This window comes from Loxodonta africana, chromosome 13, assembly GCF_030014295.1.
Source record: "Loxodonta africana isolate mLoxAfr1 chromosome 13, mLoxAfr1.hap2, whole genome shotgun sequence".
Taxonomy (NCBI): domain Eukaryota; kingdom Metazoa; phylum Chordata; class Mammalia; order Proboscidea; family Elephantidae; genus Loxodonta; species Loxodonta africana.
Genome location: NC_087354.1, coordinates 93,105,678 through 93,126,169, shown reverse-complemented (window position 1 = coordinate 93,126,169; position 20,492 = coordinate 93,105,678).

Below are 20,492 nucleotides of genomic sequence, written 5' to 3'. Positions count from 1 at the left end.
TATTTGTCTTTTGTGACTGACTTATTTCACTCAGCATAACGCCCTCCAGATTCACCCATATTGTGAGATGTTTCACAGATTCATAATTGTTTTTTTATTGTTGCACAGTATTCCATTGTGTGTATATACCATAGTTTGCTTATCTATTCATCTGTTGATAAGCACTTAAGTTGTTTTCATCTTTTTGCTATTGTGAGTAATGCTGCAGTGAACATGGGTATGCATATGTCCATCATGGAACGGATCTTATTTCTCTAGGATATATTCCTAGGAGTGGGATTGCTGAACCATATGGTATTTCTATTTCTAGGTTTTTAAGGAATTGCCGTATCATTTTCCAAAATGGTTGTATCATTTTACATTCCCACCAGCGGTGCATAAGAGTTCAAAACTCCCTGCAACCTTTCCCACATTTGTTATTTTCTGATTCGTGCCAGTAATATTGGGCTGAGATGGTATCTCACTGTAGTTTTGATCGGCATTACTCTAATGGCATTTCTCTAAAGTCTGGAGCCCTGGTGACGTAGTGGTTAACAGCTCAGCTGCTAATCAAAAAGTTGATGGTTCAAATCTACCAGCTGCTCCTTGGAAACCCTGTGGGACAGTTCTACTTTGTTCTATAGGGTAGATATGAGTCAGAATGAACTTGACAGCACATAACAACAACAACAATGGCTAGTGATCTCCAGTGTTTTCTCATGTGTCTGTTAGCCACCTGAATGTCTTCTTTGGTAAAGTGTCTGTTCATACTCTTTGCCCATTTTTTAACTGAGTTATATATTCATCTTTTTATTGTAGAGGTGTTTTATTTTTCCTATAGATTTTAGAAATTAGATCTTTGTCATATATGTCATAACTGAAAATATTTTTCCAGTCTTTTTACTCTTTTTGTGAAGTGTTTTGATGAGCCTAAGTGTTTAATTTTTAGAAGATTCCATTTATCTAGATTATCTTCTAGTGTTTATGTATCGTTAATTATGGTTGTATCCTATTTATGCTGTATATTAGGGCCCCTAGTGTTGATCCTCTATTTTCTTCCATGATCTTTATAGTTTTTGGTTTTATATTTAGGTCTTTGATCCACTTTGAATTAATTTTTGTGTGTGGTGTGAGGAACGGGTCCTATTTCATTTTTTTTACAGGTGAGCATCCAGTTTTGCTAATATCATTTGTTAAAAAAAAAATGTCTTTTCTGCATTTAATGAACTTTGGGTCTTTGTCAAAGATCAGGTGACTGTAGGAAGATGAATTTACATCTGGGTTCTCCATTCTGTTCCATTGGTCAATATGTCTGTCATTGGACCAGTACCAGGCTATTTTGACTACTGTAGCTGTATAGCAGGTTCTGAGGTCAGGTTTTGTGAGGCCCCCTACTTTGTCCTTCTTTTTCAACAATGCTTTACTTCTCTGGGCCTCTTTCTTTTCCATATAAAGTTAGTGATTAGTTTTCCCGTCTTGTTAAAAATGCTGTTGGTGTTTGGATCAGAATTGCATTGTATTTGTAGGTTGCTTCAGGTAGAATTGACATTTTCACAATGCTAAGTCTACCCATCCATGAGCATGTGTTTTTCTGTTATCGCAGAACTCTTTCTGTTTCTTACAGTAGTGTTTTACAGTTTTCTTTGTATACGTTTTTTACCTCCCTGGTTAGATTTTTTCCTAAGTATTTTATTTTTTTAGCGGCTATTATAAATGGTATTGCTTGCCTGATTTTCTTTTCATAGATCTTTTTACTAGAGTATAGGAATCCAACTGGTTTTCATATGTTTATCTTGGATCCTGCTTCTCTGTTGAATCTTTCTGTTAGTTCCAGTAGTTTTCTTTTTCTCTATGTATAGGATCATATCATCCGTGAATAGGGACAGTTTTACTTCTTCCTTACCACATAGAATGCCCTTATTTCTTTTTCTTGTCTTATTGCTCTAGCTAGGACTTCCAGCACAATGTTAAATAGGAGTGGTGATAAAGGTCATTCTTGCCTTGTTTCAGTTCTCAGGGTGGAATGTTTTCAGCCTCTCTTCTTTGATAATGATGTTGGCTGCTGGCTGTTGCCTTTGTATTAAAGAAGAAGTAAAAAAAAAAAAAAACATTGTGTCCAGTCAATTGTATAGTTGTCCTTTATTATGTTGAGGAATTTCCCTTCTATTCCTATGTAGTTGAGCATTTTAATTAGGCATGGGTGCTGGACTTTATCGAATGCCTTTTCTGTGTAGGGTGAGATGTGATTCTTTTGTTTTATTTATGTGATGGATTACACTGATCGATCTTCTAATGTTGGACCATTCTTGCATACCTGGTAGGAATCCCACTTGGTCATGGTTTATTAAATTTGTTAATATGGTGCCTGAATTCTATTGGCTAGAATTTTTTTGAGAGCTTTTGGTCTATATTCATGAGAGATTTTGGTCTGTAATTTTCTTTTTTTTGCAATGTCTTTGCCTCATTTTGGTATCAGGGTTATGAGGCTTCATGGAATGAATTTGGAAGTATCCCTTCCTTTTCTGTGTTCTGAAATGGTTTGATTGGTATTGATGTGAGCTCTTCTCTGAATATTTGGTAGAATCCTCCAGTAAAGCCATCTGGGCCAGGACTTTTTTTTGTTGGGAGTTTTTTTTTTTTTTACTACCTTTTCAAGCTCTTCTCTTGTTACAGGTCTGTTCAGATTTTTTACTTCAGTACGTGTTAGTTTAGATAGGTAATGTGTTTCTAGAAATTTGTCCATTTCTTCTAGGTTTTCAAATTTGTTGGAGTACAGTTTTTCATAGTATTCTGTTATGATCCTTTTTATTTCAATTCAGTCTGTTGTAAAGTTCCCTGTTTCATTTCTGATTTGGGTTATTTGCTTCCTCTCCTGTTTTTCTTGTGTCAGGCCAGTGGTTTGTTGATTTTGTTGATGCTTTCAAAGAACTAACTTTCAGTTTTGTTGGTTCTTTCTATTGTTGTTCTGTTTCCTTTGTTTCCGCTCTGATCTTTATTATTTCCTTTCTCCTGATGGCTGTGGGTTTTTTTTTTTTTTTTTTTTTTTTGCTGTTCTCTTTCTTTTTGTTGGAGTTATTGTGTTAACATTTTGATTTTTTCCCTTTTGTCTTTTTTGACGTTGACATCTACTATTATAAATTGACATCTGAGCACTGCCTTTTTGTGACTGAAAGGTTTTGGCATGGTGTCTTCTCATTCTCATTTGATTCTAGAAATGTTTTGGCTTTACCTATGTCCTAGTGGTTTTTAAGCAAGGTGTTATTTAGTTTCCACTTTTTTAATTTTTTTTCTTGCTTTTCCTGTTATTAATTTATACTTTCCTGTTTTATCTCAGTGTTTTAGATTTTGTTGGGGGTTGCTTTGTAGCCTGTGATGTGGTCTATTCTGAAGAATGTTCCATGTATGTTGGAAAAAAATATATACTTTGATGTTGTTCGGTAGAGTGTTTGGTATATGTCTACAAGGTCAAGATGGTTGATTGTGGCCTTTAGATCTTCTGTATCTTTCCTGAGTTTCTTTCCAGATGTTCTGTCCTTTACCAAAAGTTGTGTGTTTAAGTCTCCTACTATCATCGTGGAACTGTCAATTTCCCTTTTCAGTGCTGTTAGTGATTGTTTTCTGTATTTTGGAGCCCTGTCATTAGGTGTGCAGGTATTTATTACGGTTATGTCCTCATGGTGGATTGTCCTTTTAGTCATTCTTTAATGTCCTTCTTTGTCTTTTATGATGGATTTTGCCTTAAAGTCTATTTTCTCTGAGATTAATATTGCCACTTTTACTCTTTTTTGGTTGTTTTGTGCTTGATATGTATTTTTCCATCCTTTGATTTTTAAAATATTTGTTTTTTTTTTCCCTAAGATGTGTCTCTTGTAGACTACATATTGATGGGTCTTTTTTTTTTTTTTTTTTTTGCCCTTCCTGCCACACTCTGTCTCTTTATGGGTGCATTTAAGCCATTTACATTCAGTGTGATTATTGATATGTGTGAGCTTATTGCTGTCATTTTTTAGTTTTTTTTTTGTGCTGCTGAGGTTCCTCTTGCTCTCCTATGCCGTCTTCTTTTTGTTTATGGAACGTCTTTTTTTTTGTTTGTTATTGTAGATTTTGTGTTAACTGAGATTTAGTTTTTCTTTACTTTGATGAGTATATTTGTTAACGTTCTTTGTGGTTGCCTTGAAATTTTCCCTTATCTTCCGGGTTTGAATCAGTCATAGCTTCCTCTCCATTTGAAATTTCTATACCTATACCATGTATTTCCTCTTTTATTGTTCTGATATTGTCATCATTTACAGATTGACATCACTAGTTCCCTGTTTGAAGTCTTTCAGTTTTGTTTTTTCCCTGAGACCTAGGTCGATACCTGGTTGATACTGGCCTGAATCCTAGATTCAGGTTGTTGTCTGATGGTGTTGGTTCTGTAACCAAAGGAATCCCTTTAATAATTCTTATAAGTTTGGTTTGGTTTTTACAAATTCCCTTAATTTCTGTTTATCTAGAAATGTTCTATTTCACCAGCATATTTGAGAGAGAGTTTTGCAGGATATATTATTATATAATGTAATGTAATATAATAATATAATATAACATAACGTAACAACATAACATAATAAATATAACATAACATAACAACATAACATTACATCATATCATATCATATCATATCATATCATATCATATCATATCATATCATATCATATCATATCATATCTATATTATTCTTGACTGGCTTTTTTTTTCAAGGTTTTATATATGTCATCTCTTTGCCTTTTGCCGGCATCTTTTCTGCAAGTAATAAGATTAGTCTTATTCTTTCTCCTTTGTATGTGACTTTTCTTTTTTCTCGAGCTCCTTGCAGAGTTCTTTTTGTCTTAGTTTTCAATGGGTGTGATTATGCTATGTCTTAATGACTTTCTTTTGTGGTCTATCCTGTATGGGGTTCGTTGAGCTTCTTGGATGGTCAGCATTTCATCTTTCTTGGTATTAGGGAAGTTTTCTGTCAGTAAATCTTCAGTGATCCTCTCTTTGTTTTCCATTTTGTCCACCTGTTCAGGAAATCCAATCACACACAAATTTTTTGTCTCGATTGTATCCCACGTAGTTCTTAGATTTTCTTCATTTTTTTCCCCAAAGATAGTGGCATCCATGGATTTGTCTTCAATTTTGCTGATTCTGTCTTCCATTGCTTTTAATTTTTTTCTAAAACCTTCTATTGTGTTGTCCATTTCTTAAACTTTGTAGTTTATCTTTTGGATTTCTAATTACTGTTTTTGTATGATTTCTAATTGTTATGTTATTTTGACATTTTGGTCTTGTATTATTTTCCTGAATTCTTGATTGCTTTGTCTGTGTTTTTCTTGATTTTGGCTATGTTTTGTCTGTGTTTCCATGATTTTGTCTGCATTTTCCTTGATCTCTTTCCTAATCTCTCATTCAGCCCTGAATATTCGAGTTTTGAATTCTCTATCAGTTAATTCCAGTGCTTTTTCTTCTGCTAGGAGGTCATCTGGTGCTTTATTTCAGTCTTTTTTCTGGAGCCATCATGTCCTTTTTTTTTTTTTTTTTTAATATGTTTTGATGTCATCTGCTGTTTCCAAGACATTCAGGTATTGTTTTCTTTATTTATAGATTGCTGCTTTGTTTGTTTACTTCTGCATTTTTTTTTTTTTTTTGGTTTTGTCTGGGTGGATGGGCCAGGTGTGCTTTGTTGATTGTTTTTCTGTGGGCATGATTATTCTCACCAACTTTCCTGGGTGTACAGGGCTGGTATCTCAGCTATGGTGCAGGAGGGGAGGTCCAGCAGGTGGGAAAGGGGCAGAGATGGTTTGTTTGTCTGCAGCATGAACCAGACCAGAGGCTAGAGTTGGGCCATGGTGGTCGATGGGAGGATTGTGGAAATCCTGGGGAGAGGGGCCTGGGATCCTGGCTGGTTCCTGTAGGGGCTGTGTCTGGTGATGGGAGGGGTTAAGAGGTGGTAATAAGTGTCCTAGGGTCCAGGTTGGTTACCCTTGGGGCTTGTGGCTAGTGGCAGAAGTGCTCCAGAACTGGGGGGAAAGTCCATGGGATCCAGGCTGTGTGGCCTTGGGGCCATGGTGGGTAGCAGGTGGGGTCTAAAGCCAGTGGGGAAGTGCCCTGGGGTCCAGGCTGGATCCCCTCAGGAATGCAGTGGTTGGCAGGAAAGGTCCAGGTCTGGAGGGGAAGGGCCTGTGGTCTGGTCTGGGGTCTCTTGGGGCCAGCTGGACAGCAGGAGGCATCCAGAGCCAGCAGGGAAGGACCTGGGATCTGGGCTGAGTCCCCTCGGGACCACAACCAATGGGCAGAAAAGAGAAGTAGGAGGGGTGTCAAAGGGAGAGGTAGAGGAGGCTAGATAGAGAAGGGGAATAAGTTGGGTTGTTACTGTGGATTCCAGCAGTCAGGGTTACCACTGTTCTCATGGTACATAGTATGTGCTACATAAGAACATGTTAAACATAAGAAGATATCAACAAAAAAATAGCAAATATGTAACAAAGATATGCTTTATTTCTTTATTCTTTCTTCCTTCCTTTCAAAATGGTACCCTCTTAATTGCTGCTTATTTTTATAATAATTTCCTAGTCTATATTAGATTGAAACATGTAAAATTGGTTCAAAGTTTTTTTAACCTACAAAATGGGAACTTAAAATCTTTATAACGAAAATGCAGTAAAGCATAAATGAGCAGGTAAGTATAGTTAAAGATATACCTAAATGATATTTAGACTAAGTTTTGGGTTATCCTTTATTTTCTACATTGACTGATAGCTGATTATGGCAGCTATCACACTGTTATCCTTATTACTTTATTTTATTTATTCTAAGACACATATTTTTTACATATCAACATCTCTGGAACTATGATTCATTTTTTACAGACACTTGCAGCAGTGCATAATGGAGTAGTTGCCATTGTGTGTACATATTGTCTGTAAATATTTTCTCCCCTGGACTGGAGTTACGCACATTGCTGACCCTACACATACTGAGTTTAATTGTGATTTAAATGCCTAAACTATGTTAATCTGTGATTTGATATTAAAATAAAAAGTTGTAGAGAAAGGAACAGAAATAGTGCAGTGGAGTATAACTTTGATGTTAATAAAGTTAATATCCATCATTGCAGGAATAAGAATTCCATTTTTTTTCATTGGAGATCCAAGTGCTTGGTGGGAACTAAGGAAGACAGATACTCATAAGAAGATGAAACTGTGCTGTATTTTGCTACTAAACTATTTTTGGAATGGTTGCATCTTACACCAAGTGATGCAACTGGAGGCAAGAGAAATTGCTAAAATCTTCAGATTAGATTTTTAAAATTTCAAAGTGAAGAGAAGCTTGTGTGATGAAACAGCTCTTTCAATAAATATGAAATGAAAAAGAATTCTAAGTGATAAGAAAACATTGTGTCATAGTGTAATTGGTAGTATTTATTTTATTTATTTATTTTTATAGAGGTACATAAAATAATAGTGCAAAATACAATCTGCCACCAGATCCCATTAGTATCTTAGATTCAGCAAAATACAAAAAATACTTTATGTTTGACCAAGTAACTGCGATAGATTTTAATTCACTCAAGATCTATATGTTTTAGTACCTCTCATGTGCACAACAATAAACATACTGGATGCTATTTTAAAATCAGAAAAGATGATGTATTTATGTACCCAGTCCCCAACATCTTAAGTTCTGATAAAGGAGAATGTATCTGTATATAAACAGCATAAGCTGGGAAGAAATAATTATCATAAGAAAATTTAGACAAAGAATCAGAAGAGCTGAAAAGAAGAAAATATTACTTTCATAACACCTGAATTCTGGCAACTTCTATTACAAATAATACATAGGACCATAAAAATTTCAGGGATTAGTCTAGCACAATAATTTTTCATTAGATAATTAACTACATTCATTAGGGTCTAATGTATAGCAGTGTGTAAGTCCTTCTCTAGGGATAACCTTAAAACAAATATATCTAGATGAATTTGCAATAATATTCTCCACTTCCCATTTGATCTGTGAAGTTAGTAAAAAAAAAAAAAAAATTTTTTTTCTAAGGGAAAGGTTATTTTCGTTATTTAAATACAGAAATGTAAAATATGAAATATGTAAAAATAAAATAGCATGCAGGAACATACTAACTGGTCCCCTAGGGACTTGAGAGAATAATGTATTTCCACAGTTGTCTGTCCAATATGATATGACACAGGTGATGGGGGTGTCATTCTGTCATTACATTACACGTATACGAGTCTCTGCTAGCAGGTTTCTAGAGAAGCTCCTGCTCACTGACTTTGAAGAAGCAAGTTATCATGAAGTGTCCATATTGGAGAAGCCCACATGGCAAGGAGCTGTTGGTAGCCTCTGGGGGCTGAGGGCTATCTCCAGCAAGAAACTGAAGCCCTCAATCCTGCAGCCACCAGGAAATGGATTCTGCCAACAACCTGATCCAGCTCGGAAGCTTATCCTTCCCCATTTAGTGTCTATTGAGATCACAGTCACAGCCAGGACCTGGATTGCAGCCTGGTGATACAGAAGCAGAGGAATCAGCTAAGCTGTGCCCAGACTTTCAACCCGCAGAAACTGTATGATAATAAGTGTGTGTTGTTTTAAGTGCTTAGGGTTGTGGCCACATGCTATGTAGCAATAGAAAGCTAATTCCATGTAGAATAACAGTATGAGCTTCTCAGAGTGGTTGTGAGAAGTAAATGAGGAATGCATGTGAAATATTCAGCAGATAGCCTGGCATGGTGTAGACACTACTAATCATTTGCTAGCTGGAGATTCAAGTCCACCCAGAGGCACCTAGGAAGAAAAGCCTGGTGATCTACTTCTGAAAAAATCAATCATTGAAAACCCTAAGGAGCACAGTTCTACTCTGACACACCGTGCTGCCATGAGTTGGAACTGACTGGACAGCACCTATTAACTGGTAACCACACGTTAGAGCCCATGAGTTTTTTCTGCATATGGAATATTTCAGGAAGTTCCAGTCGATACAATCTAAAACTAAGACAAAGTATAAAAGATGCAGAAACAGACAATAAATTGACCTATATACCTAATTAAATGTATTAACACTTGACTAATACCAGACAAAACAAAATTCAAAAAAAATTGGGTAAAGAATGAAGAGGATATGATCAACAAGATGGCCCTTTATTGCCAGGAAAAGTTTTCTGGATTAAACCTCTTATTAAGGCAGAGAGCTTCAGATTTAGGAGGCACTAAAACACTGTCGTTGAACCACAGTCCCTTCTGGTGAACTTAACAGTTCCCAGTAATAAATATGGTTAATGGCTGAGGCTTCATCGAAACCTGTCCGGTGTACCCTTCTTCTGATTTTTTTGCTTGTTGGTGTGCTTCAAAATAGAAATTGTTAACACAAAATAGCTTCCAAAAGACTTTTGCAAAAATTTATTTTAACATTGACCTTTTAACTGAATCCTAATTCTAATACTGACTTCAGGTCTCTTATTTATTTTCTAAGTATGTTTTTTATATGTGTAATTAAATTTATGTCTCTTTTTTATTCTACTGGTGATGATAAAACGATTTGCAATTTCATTAACAAACTCAGATATTATGTCTTCATTTATTGGGCTTTGGTTCCCAGGGTATTATTCATAATCAGGCCTACTATTGTCACCAAGCTCATCTGTAAAATTTTAAGATGCAATGTTAAGTAATATTTTTTCTCTTCTTTTAAATTAGCTGTTCTGCAAATACTCTACTGTGCAACTAACTGTGCTTATTGTGTTGAACTGAATTGTTTTAAACGGCCTTTCTAGCCATTATCTTCTAACTCTCCGAAAATGAATGGCTGGGACACATTTTGCAAGAAATTGGTCAGTTTACTATGCAAATTGAGTGACTTACAGTCCACCAAGGGGGTTGATCAGTTTATGGTCCTGGTGGGAGGGCCATTCCTTGAAATTGACAAGGAGTTTGCTTTTATAAGGGGCAATCCCATAGAGGCTAGGAAGACCTCAAACCCATCAAGAAGAGCCTGGAGCTGAGAGCATCCTTTGGACCAAGGACCAGGGGTCCTTGTGTTGAGAACCACCTAGACCCAGAGAGAGAGCTGTAACACTGAAGAGCACTCAAGATGGGAAGAGACAGCAGTGGTGTGCTTGCCAACACACAGAGCGAGAGCTGAGTGCCTTCAAGCAGGAGGCTTGCCAGGGGAGCTAAAAGAGCTGAAACACTTGCCTCCCTGAGGCAGTGGTGACATGAAGACAGCATCTGACCTGAACCATGGTACGCCTGCCCAGTGACATAAGAATAGACAGGTAATTTGAGGAAGGGTAAGTGGTTCTCCTTTTCAGAATCTGCTATTATTTACCATTTGTTTTCTATAAATAATAATAATGACTTTCACTTTGCCAGCACTGTGTAAGTGTCTCATTCTCAGCAGTCTCGAAACCTTGAGGCACAGCCTGTCTGCATGTGCAATGCAGACAGACAAAGCATACAGTTATGCAACACAAAGCATCAATTTTTATTTTGTAGTTCTTTGCTAGATTTGAGTATGATAAAGAATACATTGGCATATGAAATTAACTTTATCACGATCCTAAAACCAATAATGATATGCAATTGCTATTATCCCAGAAGGCCTCTAATCCATTCTTTCCAAAACTGTATTCCATGAAATAACCCTTTATATAGAGTTCTATATACGAAATAAGGTAACAAAATTTTGAGAAGAGCACTGAGAATCTTTGATAGGTGAATGAGTACTGCAAACCTCCAAGAGGGGCTTCTATTATGCAGATTTTTAAGGTTTTTGACCACAGGTTCCATTCTGAAGGATCACATACTTAACATATCCTGGAACTAGCATTTTCTGGCATTTCTCATTTCGGGAAATTATTCTTTAACTTGTGGTGTTACAGAGTGTGGGGTACTTGCCAAGGAGGAGAAACCTCAGGATTAATTGTTCTTTTTGGAAAAGAATCCAGTTTCCCTCATTGCTAAGGATTTATGGCAGCTCCTTTATATTTTACACCTGCCTAGTCTCAAAATGAAGAAGCCCTAGTGGCACAGTGGTTAAGCACTCAGCTGCTAACCGAAAGGTCAGCCGTCTGAACCCACCAGTGGCTCCGTGGGAGAAAAGACCTGGCCATCTGCTCCTGTAAAGATTACAGCCTAGGAAACTCCACTCTGTCCTATAGTGTTGTTATGAGTCATAACTGACTCAGTGGCACACAACAACAGTCCTAAAATCATGATTTGATGATTCAGGGTAAGGAACAAAATGACAATGTTTGTTTGAAGTACAAGGGAAATCATAGATAATTCCTAAACTAATGCAGGAATTTACCCTAAACTTAAAAAAAGTTTGCAGAGTAAAACATTCCTGTGATGAAATATCAAATAGTGGAAAAGAAGATATAATGAAAAGCCATATTAACGTGAGTCATTCCTCCAAACTCCCCCATTCAGCTTCCCAGAAACAATTATTATTTCACTTTTTGTCATGGTTGCCTGTGGCTTCAAATAATATATGCTTATGCTTCATCTAATTTGTTAGTTGCCATTTTTTTTATTGAGTAGCTTCCAAATTATGGCAACCTTATATATAACAGAACAAACATTGCTAGTCCTGTGACATCTTAATTGTCATCGGTACGTTTGAGTCCATTGTTTCAGCTGTGTGTAGTGAGTGCCTTCCAACCTAGGGAGCTCATTCATCTCCCAGCACTATAACAGACAATGTTCTGTCGTGATCCATGCAGTTTTCATTGTGTAATTTTCAGAAGTAGATTGCCAGACCGTTTTTCCTAGTCTTTTATTCTGGAAGCTCTGCTGAAACCTGTCCACCATGGATGATCCAGTTGGTATTTGAAATAGCAGGGCACAGCTTTCAGCATCATAGCAACATGCAACCCAACTCAGTATTAGGATGAACTAAGAGATGAGTGGTGGTAATTCAATTTAGATACTGTATATTGACTTCCCAGGAAAAAGAATTTGCTAAGCTCCACCCTGTAAGAACACTCTTCTGTAATTTGATTATGAATGTAGAAAACCAGTAAACATCATTTAAATATTAATTAGCTTTAGGGTAAAATCATGCACAAATATTGTTTCTTTTTCTGTGGATCCAAAGCCCAGTGCCTCTCAAAGGATCCTCCAACTACCTACTTCAAATACATTTTCCTTCGTATACTCTATCAGTTACCTTTATAATACACTCAAGTTTTTCAGTGCTCTCAGTTACATTATCTATTCTATTCTTTCTTCATCTCTGTTTTTGTAGAACCCTCTGGTTTCCTCCCTTATCTTGGGGAAGGACTCCATTCTAGGATTTGGTTCCATAGCCTGCTAAACAGCAATGTGTATGCATGTGGCGGGGGGGGTGGTGGAAGAGAAGGTTATCCTTTACTGCTCACCTGGATTAGATCCACTGTGTCTTAGATTCTTAGATTACAAGTCTGTCTTTTTCTTATTTAACTACCTCATATCCAGAAACACCTTATTAAGAAATGGTACATTGGAAAAAAGTTTAAGCCTTAGCATGATTGAAAAGAAGTTGCTTGTTTGCTTGCTTGCTTTTTCTGTTTTTACGCTAATTTATAATTTTCAAACCATATAAATTTAAAGTCATCTCCTCAGAACATTGTTGTTGTTGTTAGGTGCCGTCGAGTCAGTTCCAACTCATAGTGACCCTATGCACAACAGAACGAAACACTGCCCTGTCCTGAGCCATCCTTACAATCATTGTTATGCTTGAGCTCATTGTTGCAGCCGCTATGTCAATCCACCTCACTGAGGGTCTTCCTACCTTCTGCTGACCCTGTACTCTGCCAAGCATGATGTCCTTCTCCAGGGACTGATCCCAAATGACAACATGTCCAGAGTATATAAGACGTAGTCTCGCCATCCTTGCTTCAAAGGAGCTTTCTTGTTGTACTTCTTCCAAGACAGACTTGTTTGTTCTTTTGGCAGTCCATGGTATATTCAATATTCTTCGCCAACACCACAATTCAAAGACATCAATTCTTCTTTGGCCTTCCTTATTCATTGTCCAGCTTTCACATGCATATGATGTGATTGAAAATACCAAGGCTTGGGCTAGGCTCACCATAGTCTTCAAGGTAACATCTTTGCTCTTTAACACTTTAAAGAGATCCTTTGCAGCAGATATACCCAATGCAATGCGTCTTTTGATTTCTTGACTGCTGCTTCCATGGCTGTTGATTGTGGATCCAAGTAAAATGAAATCCTTGACAACCTCAGCCTTTTCTCCATTTATCATGATGTTGCTCATTGGTCCAGTTGTGAGGATTTTTGTTTTCTTTATGCTGAGATGCAATCCACACTGAAGGCTGTGGTCTTTGATTTTCATTAGTAAGTGCTTCAAGTCCTCTTCACTTTCAACAAGCAAGGTTATGTCATCTGCATAATGCAGGTTGTTAATGAGTCTTCCTCCAATCCTGATGCCCCATTCTTCTTCATATAGTCCAGCTTCTCAGATTATTTGCTCAGCATACATATTGAATAGGTATCATGAAGGAATACAACCATGACACACACCTTTCCTGACTTTAAGCCAAAAAGTATCCCCTTTTTCTGTCCAAAAAACTGTCTCTTGATCTATGTAAAGGTTCCTCACGAGCACAATTAAGTGTTCTGGAATTCCCACTCTTTGCAATGTTATCCATAATTTGTTATGATCCACACAGTCGAATGCCTTTGCCTCGTCAATAAAACATAGGTAAACATCCTTCTGGTATTCTCTGCTTTCAGGCAGAATCCTTCTGACATCAGCAGTGATATCCCTGGTTCCACATTCTCTTCTGAAACTGGCCTGAATTTCTGGAAGTTCCCTGTCAATATACTGCTGCAGCTGTTTTTGAATGATCTTCAGCAAAATTTCGCTTGCATGTGATATTAATGATATTGTTCTATTATTTCCACATTTGGCTGGATTACTTTTCTTGGGAATAGGCATAAATATGGATCTCTTCCAATCAGTTGGCCAGGAAGCTGTCTTCCATATTTCTTGGCATAGACGAGTGAGCACCTCCAGCACGGCATCTGTTTGTTAAAACATCTCAACTGATATTCCGTCAGTCCTGGAGCCTTGTTTTTCACCAATGGCTTCAGCGCAGCTTGGACTTCTTCTTTCAGTACCACTGGTTCCTGATCATATGCCACCTCTTGAAATGGTTGCATATCGACTAATTCTTTTTGGTATAATGACTCTGTGTATTCCTTCCATGTTTTTTGATGCGTTCTGTGCCATTTAATATTTTCCCCATGGAATCCTTCACTATTGCAACTCGAGGCTTGAATTTTTTCTTCAGTCCTTTCAGCTTGAGAAATGCCAGATGTGTTCTTCCCTTTTGGTTTTCCATCTCCGGTTCTCTGCACATGTCATTATAATACTTTGTCTTCTCAAGAGGCCCTTTGAAATCTTCTGTTCAGTTCTTTTACTTCATCAATTCTTCCTTTTGCTTTAGCTGCTCAATGCTTAAGAGCAAGTTTCAGAGTCTCCTCTGACATCCATCTTGATCTTTTCTTTCTTTCCTGTCTTTTCAATGACCTCTTGCTTTCTTCATGGATGATGTCCTTTTGCCATTCCACAATTCGTCTGGTCTTCACTCACTATTGTTCAACGCATCAAATCTATTCTTCAGATGGTCTCTAAATTCAGGTGGGATATACTCAAGGTCATATTTTGGCTCTTGTGGTCTTGCTCTGATTTTCTTCTGTTTCAGCTTGTACTTGCATATGAGCAATTGATGGTCTGTTCCACAGTTGGCCCCTGGCCTTGTTCTGGCTGATGATATTGAATTTTCCACCGTCTCTTTCCACAGATGTAGTCATTTTGATTTCTGTGTGTTGCATCTGGCAAGGCCCATGTGTATAATCATTGTTTATGTTGGTGAAAGAAGGTATTTGCAATGAAGAAGTTGTTTGTCTTACAAAATTCTATCATTCCATCTCCGGCATTGTTTCTATCACCAAGGCCATATTTTCCAACTACTTATCCTTCTTCTTTGTTTCCGGCTTTCGCATTCCAACCACTAGTAATTATCAATGCATCTTAATTGCATCTTCAGTCAACTTCAGACTGCAACAGCTGATAAAAATCTTCTATTTCTTCATCTTTGGCCCTGGTGGTTGGTGTATAAATTTGAATAATAGTCATATTAACTGGTTTTCCTTGTAGGTGTATGGATATTATCCTATCACTGACAGCCTTGTACTTCAGGATTGATCTTGGAAAGGAATGCAACACCATTCCTCTTTGAGTTGTCATTCCCAGCATAGTAGACTATATGATTGTCTGATTCAAAATGGCCAATACCAGTCCATTTCAGCTCACTAATGCCTAGGATATCGATGTTTATGTGTTCCATTTCATTTTGGACAGTTTCCAATTTTCTTAAATTCATACTTCATACATTCCAGGTTCCAATTATTAATGGATGTTTGCAGCTGTTTCTTCTCATTTTGAGTGGTGCCACATCAGCAGATGAAGGTCCCGAAAGCTTTACTCCATCCATGTCATTAAGGTCGACTCTACTTTGAGGAGGCAGCTCTTCCCCAGTCGTCTTTTGAGTACCTTCCAACCTGGGGGGCTCATCTTCCAGCACTATATCAGATGATGTTGTGCTGCTATTCATAAGGTTTTCACTGGCTAATGCTTTTCAGAAGTAGACTGTCAAGTCCTTCTTTCTAGTCTGTCTTAGTCTGGAAGTTCAGCTGAAACCTGTCGTCCATGGGTGACCCTGCTGCTATCTGAATCCAGTGGCATAGCTTCCAGCATCACAGCAACACCCAAGCCCCCACAATATGACAAACTGACAGTAACCTGGGGGACTCAGAACATTGTCTTCTAATATTCACTATTGCTGATGAGAAGTCTTGCTCCTACATCAGTCTGGTTGTGAGTAAATGGTTTTGTTTCCTTTGAGGAAGCATTTTAACTCTTCTCTTCATTGTCGCTTTTCTGAAGTTTCAGAATCTTGTGCCATCTAATTTTTTTTCCTCTTGTTTATTCGTAGTGCTGGATATTTGGTAGATCTTTTAATATGAAGATATTGGAAAATTGGAAAATACTCTTATATTAACTGTTTTATAGTTTCTTATCCACATTTTCTTAATTCTTCTCCCTAGAAATTCTAGAATCAGAAGGTAGATTACTTCATTTATGTATCTTCTCTTTTCTCATATTTTTTTTTAAAACTTTGATAAATGAAGAAATATGGAGGCATAATTATTTTGCCCACTTGCTCATTGTATTTCCTCTTCAACTTTTAATCTTTCTATTGAGTTTTTTTTTTAATTTCTGCAATCATCATTTTAATTGCACATGTTTTTCTCTTGGTCACCAAACAAATATGCTGTTCTTGTTCTATGCACATGTTATTTTATCAAGTAACTTTGAGGTACTAATTTTTTAAGTTCTCTTCTCTCTCCAGAATGATCCTTGATCCTTCAGTCATTTATTTTTTAAGTTTCAAATTCCTCATTTATATTAAAAGCACTTCTTAAATGGTTGATAGTCCTTGGTTGTCCAATGAAGAACTTAGCCAAAACAAAAAACTGATTTGGAGCTAATGTATTGGGAGGGTCTTGTGATAGGCAGGCATCACTTTGAGGTGAGTGGATAGTGAGCTGATATGGTGGGGAATCTCCTTCTAAATGACAATATTGGGGCAATGTTGCCCAGACCAGAACCTCAGAAGCCAGGAAGTCCATTCAATTTCAGCTCATTTAGAGAAAAACCTTTTCATTTTTGTGTCTTTGTTTAGGATAGTTAAAACTTTTGGGTGGTCATTGGAAGGAGTGTGTGTGTTATAAATAAATATATATGTGGAGAATGCTCAAAATTATTAATTAAGGTGAATGATCAAAAAATTTTTGGAGCTCATTTTTCTTTGTGAAAACAATTTATCTCTTCAAAAATGAAAACAATTAAATCATTAGATATTGAATTACTCATAAAACCCAAACCCAATTAAATGATATTAAATTACTGGTTTTGTACATTACATTAACTGGACAGTTAATTGAATATATATATACATAATTGAATATATTTTGAATTTATATACATATTTGAATATTTAATTGAATATATATGGAAACTCTGGTGGTGTAGTGGTTAAGTGCTACAGCTGCTAACCAAAGAGTCAGCAGTTCAAATCTGCCAGGCACTCCTTGGAAACTCTATGGGGCAGTTCTACTCTGTCCTATAGGGTCACTATGAGTTGGAATCAATTCAACGGCAGTGCGTTTTATATATATATATATATATATATATATATATATAAAATATATACATATAATTCTGTATGCACATAACCAAAATTTGGAGGTGGGTTCAGGCAGGTGAGTACATGAAATTTATTTCCATATTAAGACAGGTAACCTTGTGTGTGCTAGTTCATTAATATAAAATGGCTGTTATTTTATGAAATCACTCTAAACAGAGTGCTATCCCACTTAATATACTCAAGAGGTGAACTCCTTTCTTATGAGAATAATTTGAGCTTTTGAGCTAGTATAACACTCCCCTAACCAAAATGCAAGCCAGCAGAATTGTCTGGAAAGTTTGACCATGATAGAACACCAGGACAAAAATGATAATCTAATTCCTCAAGGGAGGGTAAGGAAGATGTTGTCTTCCTTGCGGATATTCTTTTCTGTCTTCTCGTTGCTTAGTAGATACTTATTTTGTGCAGTTACTCTACAAGCCAGTCTGCGGAATAACAATAACATTACAGAGATGACAAATTCCCCTCATATGCTACAAGTATTAAAGCTGATTTCTGATTTTTCAGAAAGTCCTCGTAAATTAATTTCAATGAAACGTAATTTACTATGATAAAAGATTTCCCCAACTTATTTTATCTGATAAAATGATTATAATATACAGGAAAACTCATTTTACCCTGTCTTACTCTGACATCTGTCTGACTCCTTGACCCCTTCCCTTTTTTTTCATTCTTCTTTCTGAGATTATCAACTGAAGTAAACAAAAAATGAGGAGTCTGCATTCAGAAAGTCTCTCTCTGTCACTTCCTAATTGGTTGTGGTCCTGAGCAAGTTAGTTGATTGCTGAGTCTGGATTTTTCATTTCCATAATGATGACAACAACACTGTTGTGAGGAATAAATTACATATGTGACAGCCCTAAGACTGTCCTAAGTATACAATACAGTCTCAAAAATAAAATTTCTTTTCCAGTTTAATTTTTACTCTTCCTGTCCAGGTTTCCCATATGCCAGTTGACCATAAATTAAGCTCTTTGCAATGTTTTCTTCTCTAGCCTATTACACAATGTTCCTCACATCTTAATCCTTAGGTCATTTAGCTCCTTCAAAAACAAAACAAAAAATCCTTCTTCCATTGAGACCATTCCAACTCCTAATGACCCTATAGGACAGAGTATAACTGCCCCACAGGTTTCTAAGGCTGTAATCTTTACAGAAGCAGACTGCAACACCTTTCACCTGCAGAGCAGCTAGTGGGTTCGAACTATCGACTTTTTGGTTGGCAGCCAAGTGGCTTAACTACAACACGACCAGGAATCCTTCCTTCAAAAAGTATGGCCTTCTAATTTAAGATTTCTTTACTCTGTTAGACTTAGCCATTCTTCAGAAAAGACTGTACAAAAATTTCAAATTTTGAAATATAAGTGAAAAGGCTTTTGATAGCAAGCCTAAATTATGTCACACAATCTGTGTAGAAAGACTCACTTTTTTTTTTATTAAGGAATTATTTAAGTCCTGTTTCATAGCTCATTACTTTTTTTTTTAATTTTTGGTGAAAATATAAACAACAGAACATACACTTATTCGACAATTTTTACAAGTGAAGTTCAATGACGATGGCTACACACTTCACACTGTGTCATCATTCTCTGCCCATATTGCTTCACTACTGTTATCTTAGACTCTGCTCCTTCAAGTTCCCCTGTGTTTTAGAGTTACTGTTGTCCATTTAATCTCATATAAATAATTCTTTAAAAGAGTTCAATGCTCAGGAAGAATGTTCTTTTTAAAAGAATAGCTCATTTATTTTTACTTAACACACAATTCTAATGATAAATTTGAAACAGCACATTTAGAGATGGATATAAGCTGTCAAGCAAACTGACAAGCAATGAAAAATAACAATTTATAGCTTGATATCAGTAAAGAAAGCAGAAAAAATTTCAGAAAAAAGTAAGGATAAGAATGCATATATATCACATATATCATATCATATATCATGTTATGTCATATCACATACAATTAAAGTAAAAAATATAGCTCTTTCCACCATATTGGTAGTAGTTGAAGGACTTATTTAAAAATAATATTCCTAATTATATTACTAAGTCCTCAAGAAAATTTTAGTCTATATTCCTTATATTCTGTTTAAGAAGATAGAGGAGTTTAAAAATTGCAAAAATATTTCCATCAGCAATGACAACAATTCAAAATAGTTTTTTTTTTTTTAATTCAGGTAATTATGATACTCATCAAGGATGGCATACCCTAGACTGCATTTTATTATTATTATTTTTTTTGTGGACAGTTTTCCTTTATAAGAGTACCCATAATCAAAGTTATATGAAATTAACTTTGACTTAAAGGAATTCTTTCTATGTTTCAATATGTTAGAAGAGAAAGTGTTTTTGGAGGTAGTTTTCATCACTTCAGGGAATCACCAACCAACTCTTGATTTTTCAGGGAATAATTTTTAAGTTTGTAGATTATTCTTGCCCTTTTATTTCTCCTGCCTTATTTTGTCTGTCTTTTGGCTATTTTTACAGCTCGTTAGTGCCTCCATCAGAGGACGGGACACAGAACTAAAAGATGAAACTCAAAGTAGGCAGTACCAAAGTAACATAAAATGGACCTTCAGGGATGAAAGAAAATCCATCCGGTTGACTGCGGGATCTGACTGAATTATACTCAACATTTGATTTCAGACTGTTACCACACAGTGCTGGTCAGCCACTTAAACTCAATTTTGCACTTGAAATGGTTGATTGGTCCATGTTAGGAAGGGTGATATGCATCAGTCACCCAGGCTATCAAGCATGCTGAGTGATTGTCTTGATCTTTGACTCCTGGGCAAGGAGTCTTCACAGAGCTTTCGGCCTCATCCTGTTCTTTTTGCTGATTCTCTTTATTACCTAGTCTCATTCCTCATCTGCCTGTTAGGACTTGGCACCTCCCAGCAACTAAAAAATTGGTAGGAACCTGTCATGCACACTGATATTCTGGGAGCCAAAAGAGCTAGTATTCATGGACACAGGAGCACTGGGTTTCTCTCAATTTGGGGGCTGGAACAAAGGTACAATTGGTTTACACTGTGTGTGTGTGTGTGTGTGTGTGTGTGTGTGTGTGTGTGTGTGTGCTCTAGGTGAAAGTTTATAGAGCAAATTTATTAGTTTCTCATTAGAATAAATATACAAATTGTTTTGTGACATTGGTTGCCAACCCTGTGATGTGTCAACACTCTCCTCTACCCCGGGTTTTCTG